The sequence below is a fragment of the Papaver somniferum genome, unplaced genomic scaffold (genome assembly GCF_003573695.1).
Source record: "Papaver somniferum cultivar HN1 unplaced genomic scaffold, ASM357369v1 unplaced-scaffold_130, whole genome shotgun sequence".
NCBI classification, from domain to species: domain Eukaryota; kingdom Viridiplantae; phylum Streptophyta; class Magnoliopsida; order Ranunculales; family Papaveraceae; genus Papaver; species Papaver somniferum.
In genome coordinates, this window is record NW_020622159.1 from 76,549 (window position 1) to 94,250 (window position 17,702).

The 17,702-nt window shown below is 39.1% G+C and overlaps 5 non-coding genes and 3 pseudogenes across 5 annotated transcripts; all 8 read left to right on the plus strand.

Annotated features, from left to right (window-relative positions):
* Positions 1-1,145: 1,145 nt before the first annotated feature.
* LOC113332228 lies at positions 1,146-1,289 on the plus strand (annotated as a pseudogene).
* Positions 1,290-2,286: 997 nt separating this feature from the next.
* LOC113332219 lies at positions 2,287-2,396 on the plus strand (annotated as a pseudogene).
* Positions 2,397-4,620: 2,224 nt separating this feature from the next.
* Positions 4,621-4,783, plus strand: LOC113332184. The gene has a single exon (XR_003351373.1). It is a non-coding gene; the product is annotated as a U1 spliceosomal RNA (small nuclear RNA).
* Positions 4,784-7,542: 2,759 nt separating this feature from the next.
* LOC113332183 lies at positions 7,543-7,706 on the plus strand. Its single transcript, XR_003351372.1, has one exon. It is a non-coding gene; the product is annotated as a U1 spliceosomal RNA (small nuclear RNA).
* Positions 7,707-10,361: 2,655 nt separating this feature from the next.
* On the plus strand, positions 10,362-10,559 carry LOC113332199. Its single transcript, XR_003351388.1, has one exon. It is a non-coding gene; the product is annotated as a U2 spliceosomal RNA (small nuclear RNA).
* Positions 10,560-12,960: 2,401 nt separating this feature from the next.
* LOC113332227 lies at positions 12,961-13,116 on the plus strand. The gene has a single exon (XR_003351403.1). It is a non-coding gene; the product is annotated as a U4 spliceosomal RNA (small nuclear RNA).
* Positions 13,117-14,122: 1,006 nt separating this feature from the next.
* On the plus strand, positions 14,123-14,232 carry LOC113332216 (annotated as a pseudogene).
* Positions 14,233-16,457: 2,225 nt separating this feature from the next.
* On the plus strand, positions 16,458-16,621 carry LOC113332224. Its single transcript, XR_003351400.1, has one exon. It is a non-coding gene; the product is annotated as a U1 spliceosomal RNA (small nuclear RNA).
* The last annotated feature ends 1,081 nt before the right edge of the window (positions 16,622-17,702 follow it).

Sequence of the window (17,702 nt, forward strand, 5' to 3'; positions counted from 1 at the left end):
GGGATTTTAAGAAACAACTTAATATTAACGAGCAAATGGAGTGGGATTGGTTTGGAGGTCTACCAGTTTTGATGGAGGGCGAAGATGAAGTGGAGATGTTAGAAAATTTCAGCACAAAGGCATTGGTTTGTGCTTTGCCAGACTGTATGTTTGAAAAATATTTATGGAGAAAACACATTCCTAACAAGGTTAGTTTTATCCTATGGGCTGTCTTCCACAATTCCCTACCTACTAGAGAAATGTTATCTCATCGAGGGGTTAACTTAGAAAGTGGTAGATGCTTTTTGTGCAATGAGGAAACTGAGACTGCGGATCATCTTCTCCTACATTGTAGCTATACTTTTCAGTTATGGGATTATTTTCTTAAAGCGTTTCATCTCTCATGGCCATTACCATCTACGATCCTGGATTTTTTTTGAAGCATGGAACAGGAACGTATTAACTGGAAGATGCAGGGGGAACTTTGATGAATTTTTCCTTATGTTCTAATATGGATAGTATGGAAGGAGAGGAATAGTAGAGTTTTTGGGGAAGGTCCAAATCAGTGCATGAACTAATTTTTCAAGCTAAGCAGAAGATGGTCTTATGGAGCTGTGATCGATAAAGAAACTTTCAGGTTTATTGACTGCATCCAAATTATACACAACTGGGAGCTGATTTTACACGTGTAATTTTCAGTTTTCTTAGGACTAGATACTTTATTTGTCTTTGCAGTTGTGGCAGTCTTTTGAAATGGGTTGGCAGTCTCTGTCTCGATTTGTAAAATGATGTAATTTTGGTGCAGTTTTCAGCTTTTTGCTGTAGGTTGTATTTGGGACAGTCTGGTACTTGACTGTAGCATCAGACTGGGGCTCTGAATTTGGAGTCTGTACATTTTGTTCTTTTGTCTTAGGCCTTTTCTTCTTAATTTAACCTTTTGTTCTTCAAAAAAAAAAAATTCTGTTTGTTGCCAACAGTAAAAGAAACTCTCAACCAAAGCAGTATGTTCTTCAACATAATATTGTAAAGACAAATACTTCGATACTACACGACCATTAGAATCGAAAGTGTAAAAAGTGACAATCTTAGTCCCACGTTATTCAAGCCAGAGTTAGAGATGTGGAAACGAAATTTTAAAATGCAGTTGATGCATGACTTCAAAACTCATCTTTGCGCTTGGGGCAATGACGCAGCTAATGAGGTAATAACCGAGGTGCGTCAATTGCTGGTTGAAAACTATTTCCAAACCCCCTCCTCGGCCTTGGGTCTCTCAGGGCCGTCAAGAATTTCTGGAAGGGCTCCCTCTAACCAAGGAACTAAAAATTTTGATTTGAGAAGGATAAACTAGAAAAAAAAAGTCTAAGAAAAACTGCAAGTCACGTCCTACTAATAACAGGACATAAGCAAATACATTTAAGACTGCAAGGGCATCATGTCCTCCTACTAATAACTGGATACAAACAAATACATAACAGACTCGAAAAAACTCATTATCTGCATCTAAGTAGTCGTGTTGAATAAAAAAAATTCTCTTGTAGAATGGATTTTCTTACGAAGTTAATAACTATTCCTTTCCGATTCCTGACTGGTTATGTTTGTGATTCAGTCTCTCAAAAGACATAAACATCCCAGTTTTGCGTTAGTCTATGAAGATTTCAAACAGATTCCAATCAGATTCTCCAAAGATTTTAGCATCTATCTTTAGTCTATGACTCCATATCAAAACCTTATGTTAATGAAGTCTTAAAAATCAGCAAAATAAAGCATCATTTCTGCTCAAATTGGCTAGTTTTCTATCCTCGTTGCTATCTAATTACAAGAAACAATCCCTTGCTTTCCCCGACCAGCAAAACGTTTTCTTTTCCATGTTGTATATCGTCTTCATATAATAAAAAAAGGAATGGAATGTAACAATAAGGTTCATAATCTTATGCAACCTCAACATCTACTTTCACGGAGAAATTGGTGAATGCTTTATCCCATTGAACATCCCAATTTATCTTTAATGTTTTCCTTCATGGTTTCATGGGACAAACCCCTGATTCTCTCGGTGGATGGATGTAGAACTCATTTTGGAAGAATAAACTAAAAAAAGTTCTGCTACAATATGTGGTAATATAATCTCCTAGGTGGTCTCATAACCTGCACTTAATGATATTAAGCCAATTCAACAATTCTACTCTAAACTGGACTTATCGGTCGCATGGAAATTTATGAATCAAATGTTTTAGTCCCACATAGACTAGTGTACTGCAGAGGAATTGAAACACGACAGTATAAAATCAGAAGCATAAGCTGAGATCAAGCATACCTTTCTCGGCCTTTTGGTTAAGATCAAGTGTAGTATCTGTTCTTATCAGTTTAATATCTGATACTGCCTTTGCTTTGCACTACTGCAAAGGCCTGGCGCACCCCCACCAAATATCAAAGCTAATCTTTTGCATATGCTAAACCAAAACCAAAGCTTTGCATATGCTAAACCAAAACCAAAGCTAATAAATCAACCTGGAAATAGATGGTAACTAAAAATTTGAACTCTTTTGGTATCCTGCATCATTCTATGCTTGTCAGTGACACTTTATCACCTCCAACTGTAATTGTACAATCAACGTTGTACAATCGATGGGGGGTTCCCATCACAGTAGCTTGCTGCTAGGGTTTTCATGCGCGACGCCTTTGCATTGGACTACTGCAAAGGCCTGGCGTGCGGCTACCACATCTCAAAGCTAATCTTTTACGTATGCTTAAACCAACCCTGAAAGCTGAAGACGTGATTGGATTTTTAGCTTTACCCTATTGGTCCTGGAGCTGCTGAAATACAGCTTTTAAGGAGCTTCAGTAGACTGCAGATGATTGCTTCTTTTGATCCTTTAAACCACAACATCAATTATAATCCTGCTTCTTTATAAAAAAAAAATAAAGTAAGGAACCATATCCATCAAAAGATTCAAAATAGAATTACTTCATGCAGTAACAGTTGGTCCCCTCTTCTCCTTCTCACGAAATTTACCAGAGTTGGACCACATTGCAAAATGATAAAAAGAATCCACCAGAACCCGTCAGGGTACTTTCTACCACTAGATGAATGGTGCTGGCTGGACAAACAAAAGCCATAAAAGTTCATAGGTTAGTGATCTTCGTTGCACACTGAGGGTGCCCGTCTTAGATCTACCCAGTGGGGAAGACTCTACATCATTATTTGTTCCCAAGGGGGGTACACATTCTCGCAGCCCCTGCCCGATTCTTTCAACTAAACTTGTCCCTTGTCGATGGAATGCATCAGTTAGCTATGGTTGAGCTGGTGGTACAACGGCTGCGATATAAGATCCAACTGCTCCATCTGGAACTTCATGTGCAGTTTCACTGACAGATTTATATTGAACCCACAGGCCACTGCAGTGAATCTTGTGTCTTGGCTTTATCTTCACCAAACGTTTCAGGTAAATTTTTCTTTCTGGATATGGGAATCGAGTCAGGAAGGTGGTAGTTGCACAAAAACATCATTTTCTTAAGGTGATACTGCATAATCATCGATAGAAAGCTCACCAGCTTCCATATGCGTTAGGTGTTGGGCGTAATCTTTGTTATCTCTAGAGCCTCCTAACCAAATGAGGAAGGTAACCTTTCCTTTGCATTCTCCTTAGAAAGAGAATGACTGTAATCCGGAAGTTTTGAATCCCATTATTCCTCCTTCAGTTGGCAAACCTAGAGGAAAGAAACCTGAACTGACAACTGTAATATACTTGCAGTTTCATTGGACACGTATCATCATATGGTTTGTAACTTTTTCGTCTTCAGGATGTTACGGTATTTACAATCAATGAATCTAAATTGGCTCGGTGTAACTTGAATTGTTTGGTTTTGGCGCGTCTCCAACTCATTCTCTGTTGAACTTTGACACTTAACTCAAAAGAAAAAGCCAGGTTTTGAACTTTTATGTAGTAAGCTCATACAATTTGAGACGGCTTGAGTAGTCGAAATACATTCTAGATAAACTCGATGACATAGGAGAGGATACAAAATTTTAGAATGCTTCGTGTGATGGATTGGTCTAATAACAGCTAAATCCCATCATTGGTTGTTCACCAATTAATGATTTGTTATTGTTTTTGTGAATTGTGTATACCCAAACCAAAGCAAAATGCAGAAACCGGAAATGTGGAACCATGCCGTTGCCAGTGGTGTACACCCACGATGGGAAGACACTCAAGGATGGAAACTAGTATTTGATAGAGGTGTTGGTAGAGAGCACAAGAATCAGAAGTGTAAAGCAGAGGAGAATGTCATCTAACCAGTTAATGACTACTAACTTTGACACGGCCAACTTAGCTAAGCCTAAAATGTAAGCATTACAGACTCAATTTTGACAACAAACATTAAAACTCATCGAATTAAGAAGTCAATAGAAAAGTGGTTGATCCTACCATCAAGCCAATAAAATACTAAAACGTCGGCACTTAAGGATAGCTAAATGTCACCACTTACGATACGAAGCCAATTCTTCTTCTGTGTAAACTGTCATCCCATGCCCTGCAATAAATTAAATTAAATTAAATTAGTTTACATGAAGCTCCGGATCAATGTCACAACAGAGACAGGAAACGATGGACTATAAAGAGAAGAGAAGGAGAATGGAAAAACGTACTTACCTGGACGGGGTCTATGGATGATCATGAAGGTCCATGGCCTAGGTTAGCGACCTCCATTGCACACTAAGGAGGGGTGCTCGTCTAAGATCTCTCCAAGAGGGAGAGTCTACATCATAATTTGTTCCTGAGGGGGGAAGCGTCCGCGCTGCCCCCTGCCAAATCTTTAAAACTAAATTTTTCCATCGGTTTCAGCAATTCAGCTGTTGCGGGGTTTATGGTCCAGTAGCTGCAATGTAAGATCAAAATGCAGCTCCCCTTTTTGCCGTTGGTTTCTGCTGTTGTGGAGACAAACAAGGAGGAATTAGTGATGGCATCAAACTCAATTTGCTTACTTGGAGGGAGATACAAAGGATCAAATTCAATTTGATCATGTGATATTTATCTCAAGTCTTTCTTTAGGCTTTATAATTCAAGTGTTGAATCATTAAGAAGGTAACATTTCATTCATCTATCACCTCAGAAGCAAAATGACTACATTTTAGAAGCTTTAAAGCACATTATTCCTCCTTCGGTTGGATGTCCAGGAAGAAACTTGGACTAGTCCCCATAAAGTTTCTGAACAAAATGGTTTTATACAAGCACTTCAACCTAGCAAATTAGCTATCTGAACTATGCTTTCGCCTTTAACGAAAGAATATAGTGTGCTTGCAGTTAAAATCGGCGTCTGCTAATTTTTTGGAGAGTTTCTGTAGTAGTCGAAAATCTCACTACTACACCCTTAGATAACTTATCCAATAAACTAGGAAATCATCGTGGAGAACACTTAGAAGAAATCTTATTAAGTTTAGAAATCAATACAAAGAAGTAAAGTAAAACCCTTAAATTGGGGAGAAAACAACTTTCTCTCTCCTAAAGTTCTATCTTGACTCTCAAAAAGATCTCTCTCCCAACACAGGGTTGGTTGGTCCTATATATAGGAATTTACATAATGGAGGACAGCTAATAAAGCCTCTATTTTCGGATCTGACGTGCGATATTCTCGCATGTTTACATTGGGTCTTCTCCTACGAACTCTTCAACCTCGCACAGCTTCCACACTTTACTCGTGACTTTGTGACGCCATTGACTCCGTCATCTGGGATATGTTACGTGCGAGTACGTTCGTCCCCTTACAATAGTATCCTTTCGCATAATACCTATGAGTGCGATATTTAACCCCTACATTTTGCCTCTTTTCTTAGCGATCTTTACTATGGAGAGAGCGATGAGAGAAACCGCTCCAATAACTCTCTTCGCACCTTTAATGCGATTTGCCGCACCTTATCAACTTTTCATATTCCTTAACTGACAATAATCCGGGACTTCGGACTGGATTTTTCCACGTGCCGCTTTCGTCGGTTTATCTCTTGACACGTCGCAGTTAATCCTTTCAAATGTCTCTTCATATCTTCTCACCCATTAATGCGTAGGATTTCGAAAAGAGGGAAAGAGAATCCTTTATATACCCTTCTTTCTTTTTCATCCCTTTATTTTTACTCTTCTCTTTCCTCTTCAATCTCTGCGGATTTTCCCTTCTTAACGCTACTGCTTTTTGTTCGATCTTGATTCTTGATCTTTCTTCGTTCCAAATGCTGCTTCTGTTTCCCATCTATTGTATTATTTCGCCCCTTTGATCATCTCGGCTATCTTGATATTTATAATCTCATCCTAGAAGAATCAACAATGGGGCACAAGGCAGGTTGGAGAACGGTAGAACAGTTTGATAGGTTACTGGTCGAACTCAGAAATAGAGGTTTCACATTATCTGCTCCTTCTTCATCAGGGCCTACTTTGACGCTTAAACCTAAATGGTTCAAGATTGATCAATGGAATGATCAAAAAAATTATTATCTCCGTAGGGCAGCTTCTTGCTGGTCTCCCTATCCCTCTCTTGGATCCGCGAATTCCTCTTATTTACAAAATCTTATCCCATAATAAATTTAGGCGTATGATTTATCAGTAGAGTGGGGATGCTATAAGGATTATGGTGGAGTTCTCTCACCGTGCGGCTGGATTAGGATCCCTTTATCCTAAGGAATACAGGAATGAGGCATATGCTGGCTAAGAAATAATTCCTCCTGATTATACTGTTGAGAGCTTCTTTGCTAACTATGAAGTGGTGATTATGAAGGCTGAGTCGTCTCGCTGGGTTGTTCGTCTGAAAAGGAAAGATGGCCTCGCAGAGAATTAAAGAATCATGCGAGACATTGATTTCAACGATAAGACTAATCGCACTGTACGGAACTCTAACGACAATCGCTGGGATGTTTGTCCTGTTATTCTTGAAGGTCCATATATTACCGGCTATGGTGAAAACAGGTCGATAAATCCCCTTCCCGAAGGTTTTTGGCTATGCTATCCTTGGGAGTTTAGTGGGAGTGAGGAGGTGAAAGTGGTATGTCTTTCCATCCTTTGCTCCTTTATCAATCTTTCTTCATTTTACTTTCCTTATTTGTGTTTCACTAATTTCTTCATTTTCAGATTGCCAAGCTGAAAAAGGACTATAATTCTAAGAAGAAACAAAGCACACTGGAAGCTCTATATTCGATCACTAATGAAGTAAGAAATATTTTTAATTTTTCTTTAACAATATTGTTTCCTCTATTTATTATCTTTATCTATGTGCGAAGGTGGACGGGCTTGATAATGACGGCTCTAATGATGAAAACTCTTCTAAGAGCGAGGAGGAGGCTTCTACTCGTGCGAAACCTACTAGCTGTGCGAAGTCTAAGGGAAAGGTCGTTGCTTCGAAGAATGACAACAAGAAAGATAATCCCAAGAAGAAGAGGAAGATTACCTCTACTAGCTCGTATCCTAGTCCTTTAGTTCCTTGCTCTCAGGGAAACGAGCCACCATTCCTTGATGAATCTACTTCAGCTTCCCCCATGACCCAATTATCTGTCATCTTCAAAGAAGAGAAGGAGAATGGAAAAACGTAATTACCTGGACGGGGTCTATGGATGATCATGAAGGTCCATGGCCTAGGTTAGCGACCTCCATTGCACACTAAGGAGGGGTGCTCGCCTAAGATCTCCCCAATAGGGAGAATCTACGTCATAATTTGTTCCTGACGGGGGAAAGCGTCCACGCTGCCCCTTGCCAAATCTTTAAAACTAAAATTATTGAAAGTTCATCAGAAGCTAATCCTGCTGAGCTGAAGAATACCATGGTGATGCTTGTCGCTGGATAAATACAAATAGAAATACATGACAATGGACAAGGGCACACATTGTGTATGCTCTGAAAAAATCCAGTGTCATCTGGTGCATTAGATTATCAGCTGGACATAGAAAAAAATAGAAAATAAAGGATGGAGAAGTGGGGCATCGATCCCGATACCTCTCGCATGCTAAGCGAGCTCTCTACCATCTGAACTACATCCCCAACTTGTGAGTAGAATAGCATAAGCAATTGTTCCTTTAGCTGAAACAAGAATTTTCAAACGCTGCATCACCACAAGGACCAAGCCACCATGGTGTCGTCTTCCGGTGCATTACATGACCAGCTGTAATTTGAGGGTGGGAAAACGTGAGTCTACTAAACTCATTCCATTATATTAACAAATCGAATGTACTCTGTGGTTATACGCGAAGGCTAGAGCAGTTCCTATGGAATGAACAAACTCATTCCATTATATTAACAAAGTTTGTTCATTTTGCTCCCACTATGGACTCAACAAACATGAAAAATGGATGCTCAAATCAACAAATTTGTACATTTGTTCATTGAGTTGGAAGATGTAACACACGCTTGATGGAAGGCCGGGATGGCTTCGCTCAAACATCGGCGCTCCACCGCCCGCTTGTAGTTCAAACTCCAGCATTTTTTGTTAACACGCCGAGTTTTTATTAAAAGCGCCAACGACTCCTTCCATCCAACGGATGTTACTCATTTTTGTTTCCCTGTAAATTCAATTCATCTCCAGACTTAAAACTCACACCTTCTTCATCACTACCTCAAAATTACACAATTTCATACCATCTCAATTTTTCTTTGTTCATCTCCAAAAAAAAGTATTCATATCAACTCGATCTACCAGAAAAAAATATCATCTCTAGAAAATTCATTTTTAACAAATATGGCATCCTCAGAACAACGATCACAACAGCGTTCACAACAGCAATCACAACAACAAACACCACAACAAACACCACAACAAATACCAAAACAAACACCACAACGAACACAACAACAATCACAACAAGAAACACAACAAAGAACCCAAGAATTCGTGGTGTCAAGTATATGATGGATGAAGATGAGTCACTTTGCAGAAGTTATGTTTTATATACACAGGATGAAATCAATGGTATTTATCAAGAAAAAAGAACTTTTTATGATAAGATATTACAAAAATTTAGTGAAGAAACAGGTAACCCCAATAGACATGATGGCGATGGGTTGTCTCATCGTTTTCACGCAATTTCAGCAGCCGTTAGTGAATATGTAGCTTTGATCACTCAAATGTGGCACCACATAAGATGTGGTGAAGGCGAACCGGATGTGGAACGAAGATGTCGGGAAGAGTGGCAAAGACCCCACAAAACGAGCTTCCAACATGAAACTTTTTTCACCATTTTGAGGGTGCTTAACAAGTTTAATCCATACTTGCTGGAAGGTCATCAGGTGCCTGCAAGATCACCACATAGTCCAATCACGTAGGATTTTCCCATTACCTACACAACCTGCAAATTTCGTGCCCGGCCAAGCAGTGGAAAAGGAGACATGGAAAGACAATGAGGCATCCGTTTCTGAACTGGATCCTCTTTAATTAATGTACATTGTATAAACATGGTACATCGAGTTGGTGAGGGAATCCATAAGCAGTTTGGGATGTTGAGTATGGGTTATAGATTGTAACATTTTGGATTGTATTCTTTAAATTAAGATCTCTCAGAAATCGGGAAACTTACCTTGGTTAACTAAAGCATGTGCGGTATCAGTTTTAGTCCAGTAATGCAAAACCCTCCTTGATCCCGTCAATTTCATATTCTCTGGACATTCTGCAATTTGCACACAGCCGCCAAGCGAGGCCACCATTGTACCATATCCTCTCATCAGTCCATACATATATATCCCAAGTAAACTCAACTTGTTTAAGGGCTAAGGCAGTGAATATAAGACTTTGCGTTGCACTACTGCAAAGGCCTGGCACACCCCAACCAAATCTTAGAACTGAACTTTTGTGTCCACTAAACCAACTTGAACAAGTTGGATTCCTATTATACAATACAGGATTATCCTCGAAGTCATCTCTTTTAACCTTTCATATAGTGGCCCAAAAGCTGCTGCAATACTGCTTTGTTCTCAGCTTTTAAGGAGCTTCAAGTAGACTGCAGAAAATGCTTCTTCCGTTGATCCTTCAAAAGTTAAAACACATGTGCAGCGATGATCCGCATCAACTTTAATCCTTCTCAATGATAAAGAACCAACCAAACCATCCATTAAAGAGAAGGAACAAAATTTGAACTCTCCCTCCTGCGAATTGATAAGAGTGAGACAAGATGGCAGATATGAATTGGACCCAGAGATTATTTCACACTTTCTTAGGATTTGAAAACACAATTAGCAAATCAAAAGCAAATAAATACATTATTGCTGGTCTCACCAGCTAAGAAAACCCAGAGTAATTTTGTGCAAGGAGCTCTAATATCGATAGGCAGTGAGCTTAAGATTAGTCCCACATAGCCAAATCTAGAGCAGAGGTATGGAAACAAGAGAATATAAAAGCAGGAGCATAAACCGAGAACAAGCATACCTTTCTCGGCCTTTTGGCTAAGATCAAGTGTAGTATCTGTTCTTATCAGTTTAATATCTGATATGTGAGCCATCGGCTCACACGATATTAAATTAATTTTTTTCATGGGGGAGTACCCATCACAGCAGCTTGCTGCTGGGGTTCTCACGCGTCGCCCTTGCGTTGCACTACTGCAAGGGTCTGGCGCACCCCCACCAAATGTCAAACCCAATCTTTTGCGTATTGGATATGTTGAATGCTTCAATGTTGCACAATCCTACCATCCGCACATAAAGGATGAAATCAATTATTCTGCTCTATGTAAATTGAACTCCTATCACCAACGACTGTCCGAAGAAAACTCAACTTGTCCAAGAATAAGCAAAAAAAAAAAAAAATCATGGGTGGGCGTGCACTGCAAAGGCCTGAATTTATTTCATCGTCTCAGTAGGCCTGGTGACGGATTAGCTCACAGCAAGATACTTATCATTGAAGTAGCTTCCATGGGGTTCTCTTCAAATTCATCTAGAGGTCCCCCAAAGCTGCTGCAATATAACTTTGTGCTCAGCCTTTTGAAGAACTAGACTGCAGATAATTGCTTCCGTTGATCCTTCTAAAAGAAAACATGTAGAATATTGAAAAAAACAACAAACCGTCCATCAAAGTGGAGGAACAAAATTTGAATATCATCATGTGCTTGTTTGACCAGTCACACACAAAGAGTTGGTCTTATCTCCTTCCTGTCGACTAGAGAGACCACAATGCAAAACAGTAAAAAAAAAGAAAAGAAATAAGTGCACCACTAGACCACTGGTGCTTAACGTTCCCTATTTCCAATATTTCGTTATTCATACGTACTAACACAACTTACAAACTTACATCGAGGCTTCGAGCCATTTTATGGTGAGAATATGTATACTACTCCAGATTAGCTCTACCTCCTCCAACCATGCAATTTCCAGTGAATTCAACTAGCTATAACTTACGGAAACTACGACTATACCCAACAACACCGATGGCAACTTAGATACACCAAGTATATTTAGAACAAACTCATTTTCAGCTGAGATTCTATTGAAAAACCTTCCCCACAAATTCAAAACACTGAAATTTATACAGTAAGTAATTCACTAATTTAAATTCGACTTCCTCATAAACCATCCGTTTCTAGTAAAAAGGGTATTTTTCTAGCTACGCCATGAACTATTTGGGACCAACTATTTGCAGCTTTGCGCATGTTTTGAAGAACCAATAAACTAAAATTGAATCCTTTTACAGGTTAAGGAAAACCCACATTTTCAATACATAACAATCGAATCAGCTCAAGTATTAACACAAACTAGTACCAATTTCAGCAAACTTAGTGAGAAAGAGGAAACTCTGAAAAGTGTTAAAATTCTGTTTGTTTATAAAGCTAGTAGAGATAAATATGTTTCAATTGCAGATATGATTAGACAGGGATGTTGGTTTGGGGATTTTAAGAAACAACTTAATATTAACGAGCAAATGGAGTGGGATTGGTTTGGAGGTCTACCAGTTTTGATGGAGGGCGAAGATGAAGTGGAGATGTTAGAAAATTTCAGCACAAAGGCATTGGTTTGTGCTTTGCCAGACTGTATGTTTGAAAAATATTTATGGAGAAAACACATTCCTAACAAGGTTAGTTTTATCCTATGGGCTGTCTTCCACAATTCCCTACCTACTAGAGAAATGTTATCTCATCGAGGGGTTAACTTAGAAAGTGGTAGATGCTTTTTGTGCAATGAGGAAACTGAGACTGCGGATCATCTTCTCCTACATTGTAGCTATACTTTTCAGTTATGGGATTATTTTCTTAAAGCGTTTCATCTCTCATGGCCATTACCATCTACGATCCTGGATTTTTTTTGAAGCATGGAACAGGAACGTATTAACTGGAAGATGCAGGGGGAACTTTGATGAATTTTTCCTTATGTTCTAATATGGATAGTATGGAAGGAGAGGAATAGTAGAGTTTTTGGGGGAAGGTCCAAATCACTGCATGAACTAATTTTTCAAGCTAAGCAGAAGATGGTCTTATGGAGCTGTGATCGATAAAGAAACTTTCAGGTTTATTGACTGCATCCAAATTATACACAACTGGGAGATGATTTTACACGTGTAATTTTCAGTTTTCTTAGGACTAGATACTTTATTTGTCTTTGCAGTTGTGGCAGTCTTTTGAAATGGGTTGGCAGTCTCTGTCTCGATTTGTAAAATGCTGTAATTTTGGTGCAGTTTTCAGCTTTTTGCTGTAGGTTGTATTTGGGACAGTCTGGTACTTGACTGTAGCATCAGACTGGGGCTCTGAATTTGGAGTCTGTACATTTTGTTCTTTTGGCTTAGGCCTTTTCTTCTTAATTTAACCTTTTGTACTTCAAAAAAAAAAATTCTGTTTGTTGCCAACAGTAAAAGAAACTCTCAACCAAAGCAGTATGTTCTTCAACATAATATTGTAAAGACAAATACTTCGATACTACACGACCATTAGAATCGAAAGTGTAAAAAGTGACAATCTTATTCCCACGTTATTCAAGCCAGAGTTAGAGATGTGGAAACGAAATTTTAAAATGCAGTTGATGCATGACTTCAAAACTCTTCTTTGCGCTTGGGGCAATGACGCAGCTAATGAGGTAATAACCGAGGTGCGTCAATTGCTGGTTGAAAACTATTTCCAAACCCCCTCCTCGGCCTTGGGTCTCTCAGGGCCGTCAAGAATTTCTGGAAGGGCTCCCTCTAACCAAGGGTAAAGCCCTACAATACTTAAAACTAAAAATTTTGATTTGAGAAGGATAAACTAGAAAAAAAAAGTCTAAGAAAAACTGCAAGTCACGTCCTACTAATAACAGGACATAAGCAAATACATTTAAGACTGCGAGGGCTTCATGTCCTCCTACTAATAACTGGATACAAACAAATACATAACAGACTCGAAAAAACTCATTATCTACATCTAAGTAGTCGTGTTGAATAAAAAAAATTCTCTTGTAGAATGGATTTTCTTACGAAGTTAACAACTATTCCTTTCCGATTCCTGACTGGTTATGTTTGTGATTCAGTCTCTCAAAAGACATAAACATCCCAGTTTTGCGTTAGTCTATGAAGATTTCAAACAGATTCCAATCAGATTCTCCAAAGATTTTAGCATCTATCTTTAGTCTATGACTCCATATCAAAACCTTATGTTAATGAAGTCTTAAAAATCAGCAAAAGAAAGCATCATTTCTGCTCAAATTGGCTAGTTTTCTATCCTCGTTGCTATCGAATTACAAGAAACAATCCCTTGCTTTCCCCGACCAGCAAAACGTTTTCTTATCCATGTTGTATATCGTCTTCATATAATAAAAAAAGGAATGGAATGTAACAATAAGGTTCATAATCTTATGCAACCTCAACATCTACTTTCACGGAGAAATTGGTGAATGCTTTATCCCATTGAACATCCCAATTTATCTTTAATGTTTTCCTTCATGGTTTCATGGGACAAACCCCTGATTCTCTCGGTGGATGGATGTAGAACTCATTTTGGAAGAATAAACTAAAGAAAGTTCTGCTACAATATGTAGTAATATAATCTCCTAGCTGGTCTCATAACCTGCACTTAATGATATTAAGCCAATTCAACAATTCTACTCTAAACTGGACTTATCGGTCGCATGGAAATTTATGAATCAAATGTTTTAGTCCCACATAGACTAGTGTACTGCAGAGGAATTGAAACACGACAATATAAAATCAGAAGCATAAGCTGAGATCAAGCATACCTTTCTCGGCCTTTTGGCTAAGATCAAGTGTAGTATCTGTTCTTATCAGTTTAATATCTGATACTGCCTTTGCTTTGCACTACTGCAAAGGCCTGGCGCACCCCCACCAAATATCAAAGCTAATATTTGGCATATGCTAAACCAAAACCAAAGCTTTGCATATGCTAAACCAAAACCAAAGCTAATAAACCAACCTGGAAATAGATGGTAACTAAAAATTTGAACTCTTTTGGTATCCTGCATCATTCTATGCTTGTCAGTGACACTTTATCACCTCCAACTGTAATTGTACAATCAACGTTGTACAATCGATGGGGGGTTCCCATCACAGTAGCTTGCTGCTGGGGTTCTCATGCGCGACGCCTTTGCATTGGACTACTGCAAAGGCTTGGCGTGCGGCTACCACATCTCAAAGCTAATCTTTTACGTATGCTTAAACCAACCCTGAAAGCTGAAGACGTGATTGGATTTTTAGCTTTACCCTATTGGTCCTGGAGCTGCTGAAATACAGCTTTTAAGGAGCTTCAGTAGACTGCAGATGATTGCTTCTTTTGATCCTTTAAACCACAACATCAATTATAATCCTGCTTCTTTATAAAACAAAAAATAAAGTAAGGAACCATATCCATCAAAAGATTCAAAATAGAATTACTTCATGCAGTAACAGTTGGTCCCCTCTTCTCCTTCTCACGAAATTTACCAGAGTTGGACCACATTGAAAAATGATAAAAAGAATCCACCAGAACCCGTCAGGGTACTTTCTACCACTAGATGACTGGTGCTGGCTGGACAAACAAAAGCCATAAAAGTTCCTAGGTTAGTGATCTTCGTTGCACACTGAGGGTGCCCGTCTTAGATCTACCCAGTGGGGAAGACTCTACATCATTATTTGTTCCCAAGGGGGGTACACATTCTCGTAGCCCCTGCCCGATTCTTTCAACTAAACTTGTCCCTTGTCGATGGAATGCATCAGTTAGCTATGGTTGAGCTGGTGGTACAGCGGCTGCGATATAAGATCCAACTGCTCCATCTGGAACTTCATGTGCAGTTTCACTGACAGATTTATATTGAACCCACAGGCCACTGCAGTGAATCTTGCGTCTTGGCTTTATCTTCACCAAACGTTTCAGGTAAATTTTTCTTTCTGGATATGGGAATCGAGTCAGGAAGGTGGTAGTTGCACAAAAACATCATTTTCTTAAGGTGATACTGCATAATCATCGACAGAAAGCTCACCAGCTTCCATATGCGTCAGGTGTTGGGCGTAATCTTTGTTATCTCTAGAGCCTCCTAACAAAATCAGGAAGGTATCATTTCCTTTGCATTCTCCTTAGAAAGAGAATGACTGTAATCCGGAAGTTTTGAATCCCATTATTCCTCCTTCAGTTGGCAAACCTAGAGGAAAGAAACCTGAACTGACAATTGTAATATACTTGCAGTTTCATTGGACACGTATCATCATATGGTTTGTAACTTTTTCGTCTTCAGGATGTTACGATATTTACAATCAATGAATCTAAATTGGCTCGGTGTAACTTGAATTGTTTGGTTTTGGCGCGTCTCCAACTCATTCTCTGTTGAACTTTGACACTTAACTCAAAAGAAAAAGCCAGGTTTTGAACTTTTATGTAGTAAGATCATACAATTTGAGACGGCTTGAGTAGTCGAAATACATTCTAGATAAACTCGATGACATAGGAGAGGATACAAAATTTTAGAATGCTTCGTGTGATGGATTGGTCTAATAACAACTAAATCCCATCATTGGTTGTTCACCAATTAATGATTTGTTATTGTTTTTGTGAATTGTGTATACCCAAACCAAAGCACAATGAAGAAACCGGAAATGTGGAACCATGCCGTTGCCAGTGGTGTACACCCACGATGGGAAGACACTCAAGGATGGAAACTAGTATTTGATAGAGGTGTTGGTAGAGAGCACAAGAATCAGAAGTGTAAAGCAGAGGAGAATGTCATCTAACCAGTTAATGACTACTAACTTTGACACGGCCAACTTAGCTAAGCCTAAAATGTAAGCATTACAGACTCAATTTTGACAACAGACATTAAAACTCATCGAATTAAGAAGTCAATAGAAAAGTGGTTGATCCTACCATCAAGCCGATAAAATACTAAAACGTCGGCACTTAAGGATAGATAAATGTCACCACTTACGATACGAAGCCAATTCTTCTTCTGTGTAAACTGTCATCCCATGCCCTGCAATAAATTAAATTAAATTAAATTAGTTTACATGAAGCTCCGGATCAATGTCACAACAGAGACAGGAAACGATGGACTATAAAGAGAAGAGAAGGAGAATGGAAAAACGTACTTACCTGGACGGGGTCTATGGATGATCATGAAGGTCCATGGCCTAGGTTAGCGACCTCCATTGCACACTAAGGAGGGGTGCTCGTCTAAGATCTCCCCAAGAGGGAGAGTCTACGTCATAATTTGTTCCTGAGGGGGGAAAGCGTCCGCGCTGCCCCCTGCCAAATCTTTAAAACTAAATTTTTCCATCGGTTTCAGCAATTCAGCTGTTGCGGGGTTTATGGTCCAGTAGCTGCAATGTAAGATCAAAATGCAGCTCCCCTTTTTGCCGTTGGTTTCTGCTGTTGCGGAGACAAACAAGGAGGAATTAGTGATGGCATCAAACTCAATTTGCTTACTTGGAGGGAGAGACAAATGATCAAATTCAATTTTATCATGTGATATTTATCTCAAGTCTTTCTTTAGGCTTTATAATTCAAGTGTTGAATCATTAAGAAGGTAACATTTCATTCATTTATCACCTCAGAAGCAAAATGACTACATTTTAGAAGCTTTAAAGCACATTATTCCTCCTTCGGTTGGATGTCTGGGAAGAAACTTGGACTAGTCCCGCATAAAGTTTCTGAACAAAATGGTTTTATACAAGCACTTCAACCTAGCAAATTAGCTGTCTGAACAATGCTTTCGCCTTTAACGAAAGAATATAGTGTGCTTGCAGTTAAAATCGGCGTCTGCTAATTTTTTGGAGAGTTTCTGTAGTAGTCGAAAATCTCACTACTACACCCTTAGATAACTTATCCAATAAACTAGGAAATCATCGTGGAGAACACTTAGAAGAAATCTTATTAAGTTTAGAAATCAATACAAAGAAGTAAAGTAAAACCCTTAACTTGGGGAGAAAACAACTTTCTCTCTCCTAAAGTTCTATCTTGACTCTCAAAAAGATCTCTCTCCCAACACAGGGTTGGTTGGTCCTATATATAGGAATTTACATAATGGAGGACAGCTAATAAAGCCTCTATTTTCGGATCTGACGTGCGATATTCTCGCATGTTTACATTGGGTCTTCTCCTACGAACTCTTCAACCTCGCACAGCTTCCACACTTTACTCGTGACTTTGTGACGCCATTGACTCCGTCATCAGGGATATGTTACGTGCGAGTACGTTCGTCCCCTTACAATAGTATCCCTTCGCATGATACCTATGAGTGCGATATTTAACCCCTACATTTTGCCTCTTTTCTTAGCGATCTTTACTATGGAGAGAGCGATGAGAGAAACCGCTCCAATAACTCTCTTCG